The 22489-nt window shown below is 46.8% G+C and overlaps 1 protein-coding gene across 3 annotated transcripts in view; it reads right to left on the bottom strand.

Moving 5' to 3' along the window:
- LOC139746517 (uncharacterized) overlaps positions 1–22489 on the bottom strand; it is an 867914-nt gene that overhangs the window by 343807 nt on the left and 501618 nt on the right. The window contains exon 1 of one of the 3 annotated variants that reach the window (XM_071657832.1): positions 14511–15173. The exons of 1 other annotated variant lie outside the window; for it this stretch is intronic. The gene's annotated coding sequence lies outside the window, so the exon portion shown is untranslated. Of the gene's footprint in view, positions 1–14510; positions 15174–22489 lie in introns of those variants that run through there. One more of the 3 variants, XM_071657833.1, reaches the window with a different exon arrangement.

Raw genomic sequence — 22489 nt, 5'->3', positions numbered from 1 at the left:
CTCTAGATATGGAGTTCATCATTCCTGCCCCATTTCTCTCACCTATCCTCGAACATTTTCTTGAAAAAAATCATTCGCCATAATCTAATGTTCATCTCTCCTCCCTCTTATCCTTGCTACTCTCATCACTTACATCCATCCCTAATCATTCCCAAATCCCCGTATCCTCTCCTTCTACTTACCAATCCTCCTTACCCAATCCTCTCACCCCTTTAAAACACCAACTCCCAATCCTCACTTCTTCCCTAGCCCCAATCACCCTCTCCTCCTCCTCCTCTTCTTTCTCCTTTCCTTCGCTCTCCTCCGAACTCCAATCCCTCTTACGCCCTCCTCCAATCCCCAGTCCCTGGCCAATCCTGACCGCTACTTGCACGTTACACCATAATATGATTATATTGCACCTCCGGGTAATTTATGGAAGGCCGAGTTTTGGAATAGCAGTCAAAATAATGTAGGCCGCGGCGCGGTTTATACTTATAATGAAGACCGATTGACGGAGTTCAGCACCACTCTAGCTGGCTATAGTCTGGGGGGAGAGAGAGAGAGAGAGAGAGAGAGAGAGAGAGAGAGAGAGAGAGAGAGAGAGAGAGAGAGAGAGAGAGAGAGAGCACAGAGGGGGGTTGTTGGGGAACATACTAAGCAGTGTTCAGAGAGGGTGGGAAAGGGGGTGGTTGCTACGCTGGGGAAATGGGACCCTAATTAATTTTCTCTCCAACGAAGGTCTCTTACTTCCTAGAATGATCGCGCGGCTTCTCCGTAAACGATTCCGCTGCTCCTCAGTTGATAGTCGCTCCACGACCCGGCAGCGGTCGGGTTCTTGCACCTAGTGTAATGTTAGACAGGTTTCCCTTGATGATTTCATGCCCTTACAGACCACGGCCAGAGAATTCCCCTCCGCTCACTAAAGAGGTTCACATAGCGATACCACTCGCCGAAGTGCTTGCATACCTTAAAAAAAAAAGGTGTAAAAACTTCCATCATATCAACCCTTGGCTCACTTTACCCCCGTAGAGAAAGCAGCTCCACTTCTCTTCATCTCGTCCGATGTGACTCTGTCTATTCGTTTTCTTTTGGTATTTATAACGTCGTTGCCTCTAATCTCCAAGGCGTCTCACGATTCTTTTCAGGTTCTGTATTTACAAACTGGGGACCGAAATGCTAACAGCGTATCTAAGACATGGTCTCAACAGCGAGCAATGGGAGGTTAACATTGTGTCTCATGTTGTATGGCGCGGCTTCCATCAGTGGATACTTGAGAGGCTTGGCTTATAGTTCTTTTGGAGGAGGTAAGCGGCAGCAATACTTGACTCTTGAGTCGTTCATAACAGTAGTATAACTGGTATGTTACTGTACCTCTACGAATGTTCATCCTCTCCCCTTGAGAAGAAGAGCCTTCTTCATTTCTTCCCTCGGAATACGTATATTTCACCTCAGATTTGTTGCTTCTTGGACCAGGTCATCTTTGAGTCGAAGGTCATCTGTCAATACTCTTGTGATTATTCTCGCATTCCGTCCCTCGTCCTATCAAGAGACTTTTGGAAATTTGCCCCCTAAAAAAGACCGACCCTTGTGGTGCACTTCATGCAACCTGGTGTTTCCTGCTGGCTGGTCAGCCTTTCATCCAGCTGTGTGATTCTCCAACCATCTCTCTTTGCACAACTTAATCAAAGGCTCCTCGTAAGTCTAAACTGACGATACAGGGTCTTGATATTCTTTTCTTCTACCTCATTCGTTATATACATATGAATATGAAAAAAAAATTTTCCTTTGAATAACGGAGGATCTGTTACCGCTACAGGAGCCATGATAACTATCAACCATTAATATCGTTTTCCTAAGACATCATTACGTCAAGTGGTACTTCCCATCATTTTCCAGTGCACTGAGGCGAAATTCACTGAATGTCAAGTCTTGTGACACATCTCTTACCACTGTCTGCCAGCTTACGGTTCTCAGTGCTCAGTCCACGACGAGTTTGTTACAGTAGTGAGAAAATAAAGCCATGAGGCTTCATTGATGTTGTTGGGAAGTCCAATTTTCATTGACTGGGTATCCTCTATTATTAACTACATAATTGGTCTATTAAGTACCTTCTAAAAATCCCAAGGTTATTATTATTGACCGTATGGCATTCCTGCTTTCATAACTTTCCTTATCGATTCTTGTTGCATTTATGCGTTTCCTCTGAAAAATCATCGAACTGCTTCCACAAGCTCAGAATAACCCACCTTACACAAGCAACCCATCTACTACAAGCCTCAGGAACCCACCTTCCACAAGCAATCCACCTTCCACAAGCCACAAGCAACCCACCTGCCACAAACAATCCACTTTCACAAGCAACCCACCTTCCACAAGCAACCCACCTCCCACAAGCAACCCACCTTCCACAAGCAACCCACCTTCCACAAGCCAGACACAGTCCACAGCATGAAAGACGCGTGTATCTTCGTGTGAGCGTTGCTTACACAAACCACTAACTAATGTGGACATTATGTGTGGAAATGTGTGGGCAAATAACTCTTGTGTTGAACATCAGATATAATTGGATTCATGCATGACCTCAGCTTGGAGAGTGCAGTCCAATGGCAAAAACTTATGGCTTCCGGAATTGAAAAATTCATTAGTATTAAATTAATGGTGTTAGAATGCTGATTATATATATATATATATATATATATATATATATATATATATATATATATATATATATATATATATATATATATATATATACATATATATATAAACACGTCATTTGTAGTTCAGTTAGTCAGCGGTATGTGAGTGTGTGTGTGTGTGTGTGAAATATCACTGGAACATCTGTCACACATATTGATGTGGTGGGTCACTAAGATACCGAGTTCGCTTGAACACCACAACTTATAATTTCTTATCCTACATTCAGTTTACGGGAGAGGGACTTGACCCCCACAGACTGGTTTCCAACCCCAGCTCTTCAATATTCATGAAGATATCTCGACCTCCCGAGTAACCAGATATGTAGCCAAATTATTAATACGTCTACGAATTCTAAAAATGTTTTACCATCATTTAAATTCAAGATCTACGTTGGTTCTGAATAAGTTTGGTTATTTTTCCTGTAATGTCCGCTATATTGTAGCCTCGGAATTCTTGTCTGTATATCATTCTGTTATGACTTGCCCCCAAGTTAATGACAAGAACAATTTTTTTTATGTCCACTGAGGGAATGATTTCTGAAGAAAAAAAAAAACAGAGAAGAAAATTGGTAGAATTACGTCAGACGCCCCGAACGTTGTTGAAAGAAAATCTTAAAAAAAAACGTAACAGAATCAAATGCCTCCTGGAAGATGAACCACCAAGACGCACAGCACACTCACTCCTCGTCGCACACGTCCTCCCCAGGTATACCATCACCCATGAAGGGTCTACACTCTACTTCCTTACGCTATCTACAACCTGCAGACCTTATGGCCCTTGGGATATTATCACGAAATGATGGGTTGTGTGCAGATGTGGGATACATGACTGGCCCAGGAGATAGAGATATTGAGAGATAGGGATATTTTGAGAGAGAGAGAGAGAGAGAGAGAGAGAGAGAGAGAGAGAGAGAGAGAGAGAGAGAGAGAGAGAGAGAGAGAGAGAGAGAGAGAGAGAGAGAGAGAGAGAGTATGGGTCTCCAGCTATGCAAATGGGACAGTTCCCTCGCCATAGGATCTGAGACACGTCCAAAAGAAAACACCGGACCTAACCTGGAGTTAACATCACCTGGGCCACCTCGAACCACAGACGTGTGGGTTCAGGAGAGACACCGCGCCGCACTGAATGCATCACGGGGCGAATTCCATATTGCTTCAAACAAACAAACAACAGCAACAAAAACAACAACAAAACATTAATTCCCAGCACCCCTGTCAGGCGCAGAAAGACGGGTGTCCCTCACTGAACAGGCTGTGTGTGTATGTGTGTGTGTGTCACGTACCATCAGCTGCTGCCACTGTGTGTACCTACCTCCCCCCACAATAACACATGACACATGGCGTGTGCTCTTAGCGGTGCACACGGTACAACGCGCTCCCTGTCTCCTCCCCTCCAATGTCGCAGGACAATGAGGGTCGACGTGTTCACAGGGTTGGCCTGACTCGAAGCCGAACTGATGGTTTGTCATAATGATCTTAAAGGTCATTGACTAACAGAAAAATGCCTTATAACAGTATATATATATATATATATATATATATATATATATATATATATATATATATATATATATATATATTCCTATGAGTCCACGGGGAAAATGAAACACGAAAAGTTCCCAAGTGCACTTTCGTGTAATAATCACATCATCAGGGGAGACACAAGAGAGAAATATAACAGTCAGTTGATGTACATCGAAGAGACGAATATCTTGATCACGCGCAAAACTGTGATCCTTTCCAATATATATATATATATATATATATATATATATATATATATATATATATATATATATATATATATGTGTGTGTGTGTGTGTGTGTGTGTGTGTATGTGTGTGTGTGTGTGTCTGTGTGTGTGTACACAGTTCCTTCGTCGAAATCACTCAATACCAACATGGTTTCTGTGTGGTGTATTTGCTTAGGACAATACATTCTGAACAAGCTGGTTTGTTACTCTTGAGGGCCTATGCATGAACGTCTGCACACAATTGTCGGCCGAGAATTTTAGAAAATGAAAAAAAAAATCTCTCTAAATGCAGAGCAAAAAAAAAAAAAAAAATCTTTTGTTAAATGGGCCTGACAAAAGGTGACGTATGAGAGGCATGACAAGTAAGCGTTTTGCCTCAACAAAGCATGACAGGCCACGGTGAACTGGTCGCTGACCAGGGGAAGTGGGAGGGAGGGACAGGAGCACAATTAATCAAGCTTAATCTTTTCTACAAAGCAACATAATGCTCAACGACTCTTTTGTTTTCGACTGATTCGCTTTTCAACATCGTTTAAACATCTGTATCGCCAGCGGACGGTGTCACACGCGTGCGTGGTTTGTTTTTACCCCCCCCCCCGCCTCACAAGGCTTTGTCACGGACGCTGAAATGTGGCGTAATCTTTCTGTTTCGTACAACAATATCCGCTGGACCAATCCACGATAACGAGTCTGAGCCTCAATTAATGTGATTATCATCGTCATTTTTAGCACCGCTGTTATCATTAAAGTGTCGTGCAGTGGCAGGAAGGGGCGGTGACGAAGTGTCGCGTGGTAGAAGGGGCAGTGACGAGTAGCGTTACGCTCGCTGTCGCGTATGCGTGGGACGGTAGTTAACGCACACGGCCTGTTGCATCATCATCAGCAGAACCACCCAGGACACAGCAACAGTCCGTCAGACGAGTACCGTCCGTCATTGCGGGGTTCGTGTCGGTGGTTTGTGATGGTTGGTCGTTGGGTTGTGGTAACCCGTCGAGACCAGCAGAACGTATAGGGTGAGAGGGTGGGGTGGGGTGTTGGTTGGTATGGTAGTAAAGGAGGAGGGGTGTAAGGGAGGAAGGGAGGGGGGGGAATGCTTACACGGGAGTCGTTTCTCTCAGGAGTGACGACGAAGACGAACGCTCGGGAATAATCAGCCATGTCCTGAAGAAGGGGCATCATCTTGCGTTGCTTTTCATAACATCCGCTGGATCGTACGGTGGATTGAAACTATCGTATTTGGCGTCTCTGTGGCTCTTATAGATACACATGTATATTTTTTGATGTCTGTGGAGGCCGTCCGCCCCTGAGGCCACCCTGTCTCCAAGCCCAGCCACCGTCCGTTGTGGCTCACTTCGGCGGGCCTCGCCGAGGGTTGCTTGGGCCACGACGGCTGAGGGAGGAGGGAGGGGAAGGGGGAGTCGGCTGGTGTTATTGACCTCTGACTTGTTGCGCACAGTCGCTGTCTCTTGGGGGAGTGAGGGGAGGGGGGGGGGGTGTGGTCGTTATTGTTGTTGAACAGGTTGCGACACCGTGTCTGAAATTCGCACTGGTTCGAGGTCATTGAGGTCAGAGGTCAATTTGATATAGTGAGCGCGACATCATCGATCAAATAATGCATTAAGTGTTCGCACTAAGTCCTCACCTTGTCTGTCGCAATGTCTTCCACACACTCGCATCCTCGTCTCGACCTGTATGCACAGCCGAAGGGCCAAGATGAACCCTATTCAAACGCAGGCAATATCAAGGCAACCCACTTTAAACATTTTGCGTGTAAACAATAGCAGTGTGGGAACTGCTTAGGGTCGTATGAACCTTGACCTCTGCCGTGACTCAAGGTCACTGAGGTCATGGGTATCGACTGGTGGAGTTCGTCAGTCATTCCTCTAAGCCATGCTGCATGTAATCACCAGCATCACGACATGCACTGTGCATTACTGAGAGATAGTGGGAGAGATCACGACCAAGATGTCTTGCGACTTCGCGTGAAGAGATCACGACCATGATGTCTTGTGACTTCGCGTGAAGAGATCACGACCATGATGCCTTGCGACTTCGCGTGAAGAGATCACGACCATGATGTCTTGCGACTTCGCGTAGAGAGATCACGACCATGATATCTTGCGACTTCGCGTGAAGAGATCACAACCATGATGTCTTGCGATCACGACCATGATGTGACTTCGCGTGAAGACTCTCATCTCAAAATGGCACACACCTTCACCGGGTCAGTACTTTAAGCCGATTCGCTCCTCTTCAGGCGACCATGACCCACATTCAGGGTCACATACGAAGGGCCAATCTGCTTCTGCGCTACGTTCGGGTTGCAGTGGTGATGGGGTTGGGTTGGGTTGGGTTGGGCAGCCCTCCAGAGACGACCGTCATTTCAGGGATTGTTGAGGTGAGGGGGAGGGGATAATTAGGTATCAGTACTAGGAAGTTCGTCGAGTGCCAAAATACTTTAGAATCTAACCCCACTGGACGAGCAACTACATCCATGTGCGGTAGATCAAGTACGTGTTAATCTGGTGACCACAGCAGCGCTTGTCGTGGCTTCCACCGACCTTGGAGCCGCTACCAGTGCCTGGGCTACCAAACCTGAGAGCTGATACCATCAGGAGCAACAATGGCAGATACTGACCCACAGGGATAGCGTAATCCTCCCGGAGGCTAATGACCGCAGCCAGCAGTCTGCAGTCTGCAAACATTTGCATTCGTAATTAATTATTCATATTAACGCTCGCCCTGTTCATAAAGGATTTACAATAACAATAATGAACGGCTTTCCTTGATAAATTCATATCAAACTGGCTACCACGTAATCTGCCACAGTGCTAAACGCTGCCTCGTTTGACCAAGCAGCCAATTATCAAGCTAGTTCCGCAACTTAATTCTACGACAGGAACGACACACATCCTTCCCTCTGTCACACATACTCGTAAAGGTTTCGAACCACAAGAAGGAGCACTACGTCGCATATTGCTGCTCCTTATTTTTTTCTCCCAAAACACTTGCGCTTACAAAGTTAAACACATGTGTATAATATGGGAATGGAATAGTCGATTACGTGCGTCAGTACATATCATTAGAGAGAGAGAGAGAGAGAGAGAGAGAGAGAGAGAGAGAGAGAGAGAGAGAGAGAGAGAGAGAGAGAGAGAGAGAGAGAGAGAGAGAGAGAGAATTTCCTTCACCCTACTACACACCGTACATCCTCAACCGTCAAACGTCTTCGCTGGAATCACGTCTGTAAAGTGCTTAGACCGCCTGCCGAAACCGCACCGCACCGCACTGTTCGAACGACCTGAGTGTGTGTGTGTGTGTGAGTGTGTGTGTGTGTGTGTGTGTGTGTGAGTGGGTGTGTCTGTCTTCTTTCCCTCCCCACACGCTTACTCCCGTGGATGACTCTCTCTGTGTGCCTGGGATGCCGCAGACAGAGTATATAAACATCACCCCTGAGAGATTGACACCTGCAATTTAACTATTTAGATTTAATTAGCATTATCCTGCCCGGCAGGCCTTAGCGATCGAGTTAGCCCCATTATGAATACCAATTTACCGCAATTTACGACGTCCGTCGTAATTATCCCGCGGCTTCCAGTTATTGCCTGTGGGGTCCGTCCGTCCGTCTGGCTGACCCCGAACGAACCCGTTAGTTCTTCCGTAAGGGCGGGAGCGTTCACGGTCATTAGGTCAACAGGTCACACTCCCTGATTTCCGGATCTGAGGAGACGCACTTTCAGATGCACTGTCAAATGCTAATTGTGTCAGGAATTAAGTTAACAGTACTTGACATAAGGTTCGCATTCGAGAAATAAGAATAAAGAAACGTGAATGAATAAGCATGGACCTCAGGAACTGCTGCTAGCAATAAGGCCACGAAAACTAGGACTGCGATGGGAACGGGGAAGGACTACGAGAAACAGCTGTAGCAATGCTTACAGTAAGACCAGCTTCTTCTGAGAGAGAGAGAGAGAGAGAGAGAGAGAGAGAGAGAGAGAGAGAGAGAGAGAGAGAGAGAGAGAGAGAGAGAGAGAGAGAGAGAGAGAACTGGTCGAGGAATGAGCCCCAGGGACACACTCGTCATCAACCCAGGAAGAACAACAGCAACAATGACATGCCAGGAATAAGGGCCAGACAGGTCGGGCATATCCCTCACGATCTCCCGTTCCAGCGCCAGGGGCATGAGCAGAGGTGCTATGCATGGAAGGTCAGACATAAAAGGTCAGAGGTACCGGGAAATAATTTCTAGCTTACTGGACCAGTAATCCGAGCAGCAATATTGGCAATGATGCCGGAGATATTCGCAGGGCCAGAAATAGTGGCAGGGACTACAATCGGCAAAACCCAGAAATATGAGGAACGGTACCAGGATTGTGAGGTATAAGGTCACATACATCAGGTATAGCATCACAAATACTGAAAGTAAGGGCAGGAATATTAAGAATATCAGGCACACTTGGAATAAGGCCTGGAGTATCAGGAAGAGCATCAGTGGTATTTGGAATACTCCTAAGAATCCAAAATACAGCAGAAGCACTTGGAATGATAAGGTATGAGGTATCAGGATCAGCATTAGGTGGATCAGTCTTAGAGGCTGGGAATATCGAGCACGAGAAGATTACCAAGAACATGGTCTTGAAGTCTTAGAGGCTGGGAATATCGAGAACGAGAAGATTACCAAGAACATGGCCTGGAATATCAGACGACGACAACAGCAATACCTGAAACCAAGACCACGAAACATCATGAAACACCTGAAACTCATGTGGCTGAGTATTCAAGGGGGCAAGGCAACACTAGGAATGAGGCCAAGAACGCTAAGAATATCCCAGGAATGAGAGAACGACTATAGGGACGATATTCAGAAGAATGGAAATGAGACAACGACTATAGGGACGATATTCAGAAGAATGGAAATGAGACAACGACTATAGGGACGATATTCAGAAGAATGGAAATGAGACAACGACTATAGGGACAATATTCAGAAGAATGGAAATGAGACAACGACTATAGGGACGATATTCAGAAGAATGGAAATGAGACAACGACTATAGGGACAATATTCAGAAGAATGGAAATGAGACAACGACTACAGGGACGATATTCAGAAGATTGAAAATGAGACAACGACTATAGGGACAATATTCAGAGGATTGGAAATGAGACAACGACTATAGGGACGATATTCAGAAGATTGGAAATGAGACAACGACTATAGGGGCGATATTCAGAAGATTGGAAATGGGACCACGACTATAGGAACAATATTCAGAAGATTGGAAATGAGACAACGACTATAGGGACAATATTCAGAAGATTGGAAATGAGACAACGACTATAGGGACAATATTCAGAAGATTGGAAATGAGACAACGACTATAGGGACAATATTCAGATGATTGGAAATGGGACAACGACTATAGGGACAATATTCAGAAGATTGGAAATGAGACAACGACTATAGGGACAATATTCAGAGGATTGGAAATGAGACAACGACTATAGGGACGATATTCAGAGGATTGGAAATGAGACAACGACTATAGGGACAATATTCAGAGGATTGGAAATAAGGTTCTGGGCACGAGGAACACTAGTAACACTGGTCTGCTCAGCCAGCAAGGCCCTTAAGAGCACCAACGGGAAGAGTTGGGATCAAGGGCGAGAATATTTAGAAATACGGCCAAGCACCAACGGGAGGAGTTAGGATGAAGGCCGAGAATATTTGGAAATACGGCCAAGGGCGGCATGATGAGGAACGCAATCGTGTAATGTATCCAAAAGTCTAGGAATAAGGGCATGAACAAGGCTAGAGATAAATCCAGATGTGCAATGAGTCTGATACATCGAGGAAGAAAGCTAACAGTGTGATGAAAGTCAACCTCAAAACACAAGGGAGAAGTAGAGATAGAGAAATAAATACGATGGAAATAGACGTTGAAGTATGGGCACAAGTAATTCTGGGAAATATGACACAAAAAAATAAGACTCTAACTTGCGAGGGTTCTAGAAATAAGGACGATGACACAAACACACATAAAAAGGTTAGAAATAGGAATAAGGACAACAGTTAATGCTAAAGGTTTTGTCTCGAAGAAGAAATAAGAAATCAAACTCATGAATTATGAGTGAAAAAAAAAACCACAAGTACAAAATGATGTTCTTGGTGATCATGAGAAAACAATAAAACTAAAATATCGAGAAAATCCAAGGAATCAAGTTACCTATTATAAAATAAAAATTGTCCTGAACTCCAAGAAAAGATTCATGGAAGAAAAGAATACTATGATATCTTCCAGTCTTTGAACTTATCATTTCTACAAAGCTGAGGCTCCGCTTAATTTTCTTCATGTCCTCTTGTGTGTAATGTGTGTGGAAAGTGTAAATGCCAAAGACTGGAAGTGAAAGCCACAGGGAGAGAGTAAGCCATTCTCTTATCAAACTCACACACACAAAAAAAATTGACCTGTCTCTTAGCAAGAAATTGGATCCTCTTACATTTGCGATGGTCAGTAACAGTTATTCTTTCCGACAAAGTTGTGTATTTACAGGTAAAATGTTAACGAATATAAGCGCAGCGTATGATTAACAACGAGAGATATGTTAATGAGGTCATGAGTTAACGGGTTATCAGGGTCACATATTACGTATACTTTATCACAATAAGTGATCAACTGCGTGTGTACCACAGAGATATTGTTGATATATATATATATATATATATATATTATATATATATATATGTATATATATATATATATATATATATATATATATATATATATATATATATATATATATATATATATATATATATATATATATTCGTATGAGTCCAAGGGGAACTGAAACACGATAAGTTCCCAAGTGCACTTTCGTGTAATAATCACATCATCAGGGAATATATAAGAAAGAAATATTTGTCAGATGTGATCCTTTCCAATATATATATATATATATATATATATATATATATATATATATATATATATATATATATATATATATATATGTATAAAGGGGAGAAAACTTCTTTGATTCATACATATGTAGAACGTGCCATCCATCAATTAAATATGCTTTTATCTCCGCTTGCCTCACTCTGTATCACTGGACACGAAAATGTAGCGCTGAGGCAATACCAAAATACATGACCGAGGCAATAACGAAAGTATATAACTGCGGCAATAACGAAAGTATATAACTGCGGCAATAACGAAAGTATATAACTGAGGTAATAACGAAAGTATATAACTGAGGTAATAAAGAAAAGTACGGACATATGACCCTAGTAATGACAAAGTATATAACTGACGCAGTGTCAAAGTATACGACCGGGAGATAATAACAAAATCCATAAGTGTTGTAATGCCAAAGTATGTGATTTGAGGGTTACGACAAGGTAGAGAGCTGAAGTAATGCCAGTGTACATGACTCTTGAGATAATAAACGGTGGAAGATAACGCGTATAAACGCGAATTGGCTTTTTCTTTTTCTTTTTTTTTTAATTTGTCTGAACCGTTTAAACCCACAACTTTACATATTTCACCAGTAACAGAGCAGCCCAATTATGCTTGTCACGAAAATAATTGTTTGTTAAAAGGCAATTATTTGAATATTCATTTAATAGTACATATACGTACGTGAAATACAAAGTCACCTATAAAATCCCACCCAAATATCAAAATACTGAAAATATTTAGGCTATGTGCGACTCTATTTTATCTTTTTTTCCTCCTATCTCTAGATATCTACGTAGGCTATCATCAGTTTAAGGTTTAGAGTAATAATTCGTCTACATATATATATATATATATATATATATATATATATATATATATATATATATATATATATACTGCAAGGATCGAGGGCGGCGTCAAGTTTCCATCGGCAGTCAGCACTGCGCACGACACACCACTTGGACGTGACACCTGACATTTGTAAACGGGAAATGACGTACTGAATACTGTCAACGATGTTGAAATCACTGGGTGGCGTCCGAGGGCGAGGGAAGGCAATCGGGCCGCCCCGCGCTCCCTTACCCTACACCACCACCTCCGGGTTATCGACGTCGGCATCGTCAGGAGAAAGGGGGGTGGGTGGGTGTCGACACAGTCTACGGAGACGTTAATGCCACATTTCACTAGGGGGTTAGGGAAGAGGAAGGGGGCTGCCCCTGCTACCCACATCTGAACGTTAGTAACAACAGTAAACCCCGAATGGTTAGGGCAAGGGATAATGCTGTTCTCCTCGCGAATCATTTTCGGGTCAACCCGAAGAACTGTCTATGGCAAAAAGCTTGTTCCTCTGTCGTTAGGAGACGCTCTGCTTAGACCGCCTTCCTCCCCATCACCCAGCCCGAGAGAGGGGAGGGGAGTGGGAGTCAAAGAGACTTAATGACAGGTTATATATATGTAATTAGAGGCAATATACAAAGTACACGTGTGTGATTTTTGTGTGTTACATTTCCCGTCATAGAATCATGGGTCTGTGTACTGCAGCGTTATGGAAGCGAAGCTTGTGCAGGTGTGCATAGGGTGGTGTACATATCATCTGGTCAGGGAAGTGTACCTACCGGGGTTGCAGTTAGAGACACGTAATCATCAACATCTATTTAGAGGTATGAAGCGGGAGTGTGTGCCTTTGAAATAAAGGTTAGGTAATCACAAGGCTCATGTGCCTAATCCATATCTCCAGTTTGTAATTAGTGACCATAGGCCGTTGATTACGAGGTAAGATTATTAGCCTCAGGTGTGTGTGTGTGTGTGTGTGATTACAGGCCTAAAAGAAGCCAGTTTATAAGTTTTCCTCTGATTGTTATCATCGATTGACAAGGCTCTTTTATAGGTCACACAGGCTTTCATGGTGATCGAAAACACCTCGCCAGTGTTCCAAGGTGTCTAGTTCTAAGCCAGAGGTATTTAGGATAAGAATGGTGGGGTCTGTAGCAAGCAAGAAAGGATGGAAGGGTGTAGCATTCTATTTTGCGTGTGTCTATCTAGCGCTATATGAGAAGAGGCCCTGTGGAGAACGTATCTAGACTGAACGACCGACAGCAGTTCGGTCCTACAGCACATGGGTTCATGACAGACAGACTACAGAGGTGTGAAAATAGAGGCAACAGGTGTGGTGAAGAGGCTGAACCTGTTCCTCCTGTGTTCCCCCAACTGCGGCTGGCGAAGCTTGCTGGCATGGCGCCGCGTCCGGCTAAGCCATCATCCGCCGGGAGGTCCTTGCGCCAGCCAGGGTGGAAACAGATGGTTTGTCTTTTCCGGTAATTCGTCGCACCGCGCGGGCTTGACGCTGGAGGGGCGCGTGTATACGCATGCTTACGTGTGTGTGTGTTTATAAACAAAAAAGAAAAAAAAAAATCATCAATACACAACCACAAACACATACACACACATGACCAAATGCACAGCTTTGAATCGGGAGACTGAAAGACGACTTCCAGTCTATTCCCTCTCGTCACACACTGCCCCTCAACATATGCCATTTCGCGTCCCTCTCTGGCTATTGAGGAGGCAGTTGTCCCCAGTTTCCCCAAGATTAAACATAACATTTTACAGCCAGTATAGTTTATAGACCAGCTTGTCCTTATTTCCCCATGTGAATCGGAACCTTATGAGGATGAACATCTGAAAAGGAAAGTTCAGATGTGGTGCTGTGCTGTGGTGGTCGAGGAGGAGGAGGTGGGGGGGTCTTCCATACTTCTATTTTTTTTCTCTCTCTCTTCTCTTCTCTTTTCCTCCTTCATAGCAAAGCCCCCGTCCTCCCAGGGGCCTACTGGTACCCAAGAGTTTCATCAACAGGTAGCGCAAAGGCCATCCACAGGTCAAAACATCATCCACGGGTCAAAACATCATCCACGGGTCAAATTCACGGTCGTATACTGTCCAACAAAAAACACAACAAAAAAATAATAAATCTATTTTTTTTTTCCAATCAAACTGGCATGGCATTTCGTGAGAAATTAATTCATCATATACATATATATATTTTTTTCCTTTTTTTTTTCCTTTTTCTCTTAATTTTGCTCTGCCAGGGCGGCCACCATCACTTCCAATACATACACTGGGACGAGCCTCACGAACACGAACACTTGCTACCGAGTAAACCACCAGAGGTTGATATATATATATATTTTTCTCTCTCTCTCTCTCTTTCTCTTTCTCTCTCCCGTGTACTCCGGCAGGAGGAGCCTATCGGAGGAAGGGTGGTGGGATGACTGGCCAGGGGGACCAAACGTAGGTCCTCGTCTGCTGCGTCTGAGGGGCCTGAGAGCGCCGCGGGGGGTTTCGGGCCAGGGTATGTTGGGCGGCGGCGGCAGGAGGACGGCCGCCGGGTGGCTGGGTGGTCACTGCGCGGCAGTGTCGGGGCCGTTGGGCGGCGCACGAGCGTACCTGCCGACGCACAGCGCGAGACTGATGGGGCGCGCGGTAACTATTGGCGGGCGGGGTCGGGGTGGTGCAGCACCGGCCACGCCAGGCGAGGAAGGGGGCCACACACGCCCTGTGCGCACCTGCCGCGCCCTCCATGGCTCCTACACGCCTTACGACCTTGTACTACCGGCGGCACACGCCACACATACACGCACACACACCACCTGTTACACCTGCTGGAACCGGACCACCACCACACAACCTCCTCCCCCCCATCCACCACCATCAGCTGCTTGTGAGAGGATCACCTGAGCCGGGGAGTGGTAGGAGGGCGGGGCCTCGTCCGGCCGCACCTCTCTCTCTCTCTCTCTCTCTCCCTCTCCCCGGCCACTCCCCTCCTCCTCCTCCTCTTCCTCCTCTTGCTCTTCCATCCCCCTCCCCCCACCAGAACCCCCTACCTCTCCCTCTCCTCTTCCCTCAACAGTTACCCAACATTGGATGCTTTGTGGTCGACCTGTCCTGCTCTTCCGGGTCGAGGGGGGGGAGAGGGAGGGGGCTGGGGAGGCCTTGAGGGGTGGGGGGAGGTGAGAGAGAGAGAGAGAGAGAGAGAGAGAGAGAGAGAGAGAGAGAGAGAGAGAGAGAGAGAGAGAGAGAGAGAGAGAGAGAGACTGGAAGAGCGGGAGGTGGTGGTTTTAGGGGCTCTCACTCGAGAGCTCCCACTTCAGGCCTCTCTCTCGAAGGCTCTCACTCGAGGACTCTCACTTCAAGGGCCCTCATTCCATGGCACTAACTTTAGGGCTCCCACTTGAGGGCTCTCACTTGAGGGCTCTCACCAGAGGGTACCGACTTTAGGGCTCTCACTTTCGGACTCTCACTTGAGGGCTCTCTCTTGAAGGCTCTCACTTGAGGGCTCTCTCGTGAGGGCTCTCTCGTGAGGGCTCTCACTTGACGGCTCTCACTGGAGGGCTCTCACTTGAGGGCTCTCACTTGAGGGCTCTCACTTGAGGGCTCTCTCTTGAAGGCTCTCACTTGAGGGCTCTCTCTTGAAGGCTCTCACTTGAGGGCTCTCTCTTGAAGGCTCTCACTTGAGGGCTCTCACTTGAGGGCTCTCACTTGAGGGCTCTCACTTGAGGGCTCTCACTTGAGGGCTCTCACTTGAGGGCTCTCTCTTGAAGGCTCTCACTTGAGGGCTCTCACTTGAGGGCTCTCACTTGAGGGCTCTCACTTGAGGGCTCTCACTTGAGGGCTCTCACTTGAGGGCTCTCACTTGAGGGCTCTCTCTTGAAGGCTCTCACTTGAGGGCTCTCACTTGAGGGCTCTCACTTGAGGGCTCTCTCTTGAAGGCTCTCACTTGAGGGCTCTCACTTGAGGGCTCTCACTTGAGGGCTCTCTCTTGAAGGCTCTCACTTGAGGGCTCTCACTTGAGGGCTCTCACTTGAGGGCTCTCACTTGAGGGCTCTCTCTTGAAGGCTCTCACTTGAGGGCTCTCTCTTGAAGGCTCTCACTTGAGGGCTCTCACTTGAGGGCTCTCTCTTGAAGGCTCTCACTTGAGGGCTCTCTCTTGAAGGCTCTCACTTGAGGGCTCTCACTTGAGGGCTCTCTCTTGAAGGCTCTCACTTGAGGGCTCTCACTTGAGGGCTCTCTCTTGAAGGCTCTCACTTGAGGGCTCTCTCTTGAAGGCTCTCACTTGAGGGCTCTCTCTTGAAGGCTCTCACTTGAGGGCTCTCACTTGAGGGCTCTCACTTGAGGGCTCTCACTTGAGGGCTCTCACTTGAGGGCTCTCTCTTGAAGGCTCTCACTTGAGGGCTCTCTCTTGAAGGCTCTCACTTGAGGGCTCTCACTTGAGGGCTCTCACTTGAGGGCTCTCACTTGAGGGCTCTCACTTGAGGGCTCTCACTTGAGGGCTCTCTCTTGAAGGCTCTCACTTGAGGGCTCTCTCTTGAAGGCTCTCACTTGAGGGCTCTCACTTGAGGGCTCTCACTTGAGGGCTCTCACTTGAGGGCTCTCACTTGAGGGCTCTCACTTGAGGGCTCTCTCTTGAAGGCTCTCACTTGAGGGCTCTCACTTGAGGGCTCTCTCTTGAAGGCTCTCACTTGAGGGCTCTCACTTGAGGGCTCTCACTTGAGGGCTCTCACTTGAGGGCTCTCACTTGAGGGCTCTCACTTGAGGGCTCTCACTTGAGGGCTCTCACTTGAGGGCTCTCTCTTGAAGGCTCTCACTTGAGGGCTCTCTCTTGAAGGCTCTCACTTGAGGGCTCTCTCTTGAAGGCTCTCACTTGAGGGCTCTCACTTGAGGGCTCTCTCTTGAAGGCTCTCACTTGAGGGCTCTCACTTGAGGGCTCTCACTTGAGGGCTCTCTCTTGAAGGCTCTCACTTGAGGGCTCTCTCTTGAAGGCTCTCACTTGAGGGCTCTCTCTTGAAGGCTCTCACTTGAGGGCTCTCACTTGAGGGCTCTCACTTGAGGGCTCTCTCTTGAAGGCTCTCACTTGAGGGCTCTCTCTTGAAGGCTCTCACTTGAGGGCTCTCACTTGAGGGCTCTCACTTGAGGGCTCTCTCTTGAAGGCTCTCACTTGAGGGCTCTCACTTGAGGGCTCTCTCTTGAAGGCTCTCACTTGAGGGCTCTCTCTTGAAGGCTCTCACTTGAGGGCTCTCACTTGAGGGCTCTCTCTTGAAGGCTCTCACTTGAGGGCTCTCTCTTGAAGGCTCTCACTTGAGGGCTCTCTCTTGAAGGCTCTCACTTGAGGGCTCTCACTTGAGGGCTCTCACTTGAGGGCTCTCACTTGAGGGCTCTCACTTGAGGGCTCTCACTTGAGGGCTCTCACTTGAGGGCTCTCACTTGAGGGCTCTCACTTGAGGGCTCTCACTTGAGGGCTCTCTCTTGAAGGCTCTCACTTGAGGGCTCTCTCTTGAAGGCTCTCACTTGAGGGCTCTCTCTTGAAGGCTCTCACTTGAGGGCTCTCTCTTGAAGGCTCTCACTTGAGGGCTCTCACTTGAGGGCTCTCTCTTGAAGGCTCTCACTTGAGGGCTCTCTCTTGAAGGCTCTCACTTGAGGGCTCTCTCTTGAAGGCTCTCACTTGAGGGCTCTCACTTGAGGGCTCTCACTTGAGGGCTCTCACTTGAGGGCTCTCTCTTGAAGGCTCTCACTTGAGGGCTCTCTCTTGAAGGCTCTCACTTGAGGGCTCTCTCTTGAAGGCTCTCACTTGAGGGCTCTCTCTTGAAGGCTCTCACTTGAGGGCTCTCTCTTGAAGGCTCTCACTTGAGGGCTCTCACTTGAGGGCTCTCTCTTGAAGGCTCTCACTTGAGGGCTCTCTCTTGAAGGCTCTCACTTGAGGGCTCTCTCTTGAAGGCTCTCACTTGAGGGCTCTCACTTGAGGGCTCTCTCTTGAAGGCTCTCACTTGAGGGCTCTCTCTTGAAGGCTCTCACTTGAGGGCTCTCTCTTGAAGGCTCTCACTTGAGGGCTCTCTCTTGAAGGCTCTCACTTGAGGGCTCTCACTTGAGGGCTCTCTCTTGAAGGCTCTCACTTGAGGGCTCTCTCTTGAAGGCTCTCACTTGAGGGCTCTCTCTTGAAGGCTCTCACTTGAGGGCTCTCACTTGAGGGCTCTCTCTTGAAGGCTCTCACTTGAGGGCTCTCACTTGAGGGCTCTCACTTGAGGGCTCTCACTTGAGGGCTCTCACTTGAGGGCTCTCTCTTGAAGGCTCTCACTTGAGGGCTCTCACTTGAGGGCTCTCACTTGAGGGCTCTCACTTGAGGGCTCTCTCTTGAAGGCTCTCACTTGAGGGCTCTCTCTTGAAGGCTCTCACTTGAGGGCTCTCTCTTGAAGGCTCTCACTTGAGGGCTCTCACTTGAGGGCTCTCACTTGAGGGCTCTCTCTTGAAGGCTCTCACTTGAGGGCTCTCTCTTGAAGGCTCTCACTTGAGGGCTCTCACTTGAGGGCTCTCTCTTGAAGGCTCTCACTTGAGGGCTCTCACTTGAGGGCTCTCACTTGAGGGCTCTCACTTGAGGGCTCTCACTTGAGGGCTCTCACTTGAGGGCTCTCACTTGAGGGCTCTCTCTTGAAGGCTCTCACTTGAGGGCTCTCACTTGAGGGCTCTCTCTTGAAGGCTCTCACTTGAGGGCTCTCACTTGAGGGCTCTCACTTGAGGGCTCTCACTTGAGGGCTCTCTCTTGAAGGCTCTCACTTGAGGGCTCTCTCTTGAAGGCTCTCACTTGAGGGCTCTCACTTGAGGGCTCTCACTTGAGGGCTCTCACTTGAGGGCTCTCACTTGAGGGCTCTCTCTTGAAGGCTCTCACTTGAGGGCTCTCACTTGAGGGCTCTCTCTTGAAGGCTCTCACTTGAGGGCTCTCTCTTGAAGGCTCTCACTTGAGGGCTCTCTCTTGAAGGCTCTCACTTGAGGGCTCTCTCTTGAAGGCTCTCACTTGAGGGCTCTCTCTTGAAGGCTCTCACTTGAGGGCTCTCTCTTGAAGGCTCTCAAGATCAAAGTATGTTTCATAATAAGGCGTCCGCATGATAAGCGTTGGACTTACCTTCAAATTCGAACCTCTCAGATGATGAGGTCGTAGGAAAGTGTCAGGCTGCACACACACACACACACACACACACACACACACACACACACACACACACACACACACACACATATATATGTATATATATATATATATATATATATATATATATATATATATATATATATATATATATATATATATATATATATATATATGCGTTGCATCTTTCTTCCTGCCTCCTGTATTGCATCATGTCGTTTCCTAGTATCATCAACGTACCGAGGGTGACTGTAAATCTGCACCTCGTATGTCTTACATTTACAAACCACATCTCACCGATGCATCAGTCATACGTGAGTGTCTCAGTAATGATGACAATCATTTACAATATTTCCTTCTAGAAGAATCGCGAGGTGTAATCACATCATTATAGTTCCCACTTGTGTTTACATGACGACGCGTTTAACCATCTCTCATCATCTGACACCTGCCTGGCGTGGTCTGCTCAAGCCAGTCGAAAGTATCAGTTATTCGGACTATCCTTGAATCTCCCTGGAGAGGAGTGTTCCCGTATTTTGTCCGCCCGGTCGGCTTATATACTCCGTCGGCCAGTTTGGCAAAGTGTTTCCGTTCTAAACTCCTAAGCAACTTACATTCGAGACTCTTTTAAAGATTTCTCACCTACATACATCAGGCTTAAAGACTTACAAAAAAAGCCCGTAAATATTGGGTATCATTGAGTTGTAGTAAAAGATTTACATCCTCCCAGCTCTTTTTTCTAACGTGAGTCTCCTCTGGCGCGCGGTCGCAATTCATGGGAAATATCATGGCCAAGATTCATCATGCACAGGGGGGGAGAGAGAGAGAGAGAGAGAGAGAGAGAGAGAGAGAGAGAGAGAGAGAGAGAGAGAGAGAGAGAACACCCGCTCTTTTTTTTTTTTTAGAGGGGCGGTGGTTGAATGATGATGATTGACTCTTCCTAATGCTGATGGACTACACACCATGGCACCCGCTCACCAGCCGTGACGAGAACTGCCCGACGTACGTGATCCCATGAGCTGGAAACAAAGGCCGGAAACAACGATGGACATTAATGTTCGTGAATAAGTCTGGCCTCGCCGCCAGCTCTTAGGGAAGCCGGACGGTTTCTTCGGGAGGGCTCGGATTGGCGCCGCTGGTTTGTACAGATTCGTAATATGGAGACGAGTTTCGTGTGGGGGGGGAAGGCTGTAAACATTACGACAATATTATTGCTGCTGCTGCTGCTGCTGGTGAGGTGGGGAAAAGATACAGCCTTTACCGGAAAGGAATATGAGAGCGTTTCTGTTTAATATGCTTCTGTTTTTGGTTTTGTCTTTCAGGTGAGAGTGAGCGAGAGTGCAGTGGTGCACATCCTTCTCTTCTCGAGAGATCGAGATGACTCACATGTCTCCCTCATGTTTCTCTCTGTCTCGCGCCAGGGTTCCGTCTTTCCAACGAACGGGCGTGGCGTGCTGAAGAAGAAGGAAAGAAAAAAAAGAAGGAAAAGAATAAATGAATTACGTCCGTCCGTTCTTAAGCACACCATCACGGCTCGAGGATCGGCTCTCAACAGGAAAAGGAACACACCCAAGAGAACGTTATGACGTCCATAATGATCGTCAGAAATCCCAGCAGGAAATCTGAAGGTCATACACAGGGGAAAAATAATGACTATTTTGTGCGTATAATAATAATGATAATAATAATAATAATGATAATAATAATAATAATAATAATAATAATGATAATAATAATAATAATAATAATAATAATAACAAAAATAATAATAATAATAATGATACTACTACTACTACTACTACTACTACTACTACAACTACTACTACTACTAATAATAATAATAATAATAATAACAATAATTATAAAAATGATAATAATAATAATAAAAATAATAATAATAATAATAATAATAATAATAAAAAATAATAATAATAATAATAATAATAATAATAATAATAATCTTGTCCGGCGTCCGTAATGGACGGAGGAGAGTCGTTCGCTGCTCATAACAGTTGTGGACGAACATTCCCGCCGGTACTGTGGAGAGAGAGAGAGAGAGAGAGAGAGAGAGAGAGAGAGAGAGAGAGAGAGAGAGTCGACAGAAACTGTGAGCTCCTGTTTAAGCTATGCTGAACCGAGATGCCGCTGTTTCCCAGGCTAGTGACTGGACGTAAACTATTTTACAGCTGCTAATGGCTCCGGCCAGACCCCTCCAGGTCCACACGAGAGAGAGAGAGAGAGAGAGAGAGAGAGAGAGAGAGAGAGAGAGAGAGAGAGAGGCCAAACCACCGCCACCAGCCACCACCAGTTCCCATTGCTCGTGGGTACTAGAGAAAATCGTATTTGAAAGGATCATAACTATTCAGAAATGCTAGCCATGCCTGATCTCTCTCTCTCTCTCTCTCTCTCTCTCTCTCTCTCTCTCTCTCTCTCTCTCTCTCTCTCTCTCTAAGCCCAGACTTCCTTTTCCTCCCCCCACCACCCCAAACCCTCTCCAATCCCCAGCAGCTTGACCCTCCCTGCTTCTCCTCCTCCTATCATGACCCCTCCTCCTCCTCCTCCTCTTCTTCTTCCTCCTCTGCCACTTCCAGATGCTTTCCTCCTGCCACACGACGAGCGAAGGGAAGACGAGGAGTGAATGACGATAATTCGTCGCCACTGTCCGGGGGTCTGAAGGTCTGACGGCCACCGCGCGTCGCGTCGGGTCGGCCGGGCTACGGGGCCACACCCGGAAGCACTGTCACTTCCGGCATCGGCCTCTCCCTCCCTGAGCGTCCTCACAGGATACCTCCCCACACCCCACACTAGGACTCCACCCTCCTCCCTCTTCTCTCCCTCCCCAACCCACCCAACCCGTCCCATCCCTCCTCCTCTTCCACCCCCTCCACCCCCTCCCCCCCCAAATCCCAGTGACCCCTCCCACCGCGCCCTACCTAGGCACACCTTCCCTCTCTCTTTCCTAACCTAGAGAGCGGTTGACCCCGAACCGTCCCTCCCTCTCGCTCTCTCTTTGCTCTCTCCCTCACTACATGTCAAGGACAAGCCTCTCACACACACACATACACACACACACACACACACACACACTGTGGCCAGTTCTCTGCTTCTGTCTTTTACGGCA

The sequence above is a fragment of the Panulirus ornatus genome, chromosome 65 (genome assembly GCF_036320965.1).
Source record: "Panulirus ornatus isolate Po-2019 chromosome 65, ASM3632096v1, whole genome shotgun sequence".
NCBI lineage: Eukaryota > Metazoa > Arthropoda > Malacostraca > Decapoda > Palinuridae > Panulirus > Panulirus ornatus.
Note: the sequence above shows the minus strand (reverse complement) of the source record. Positions and strands in the feature narration are given on the sequence as shown.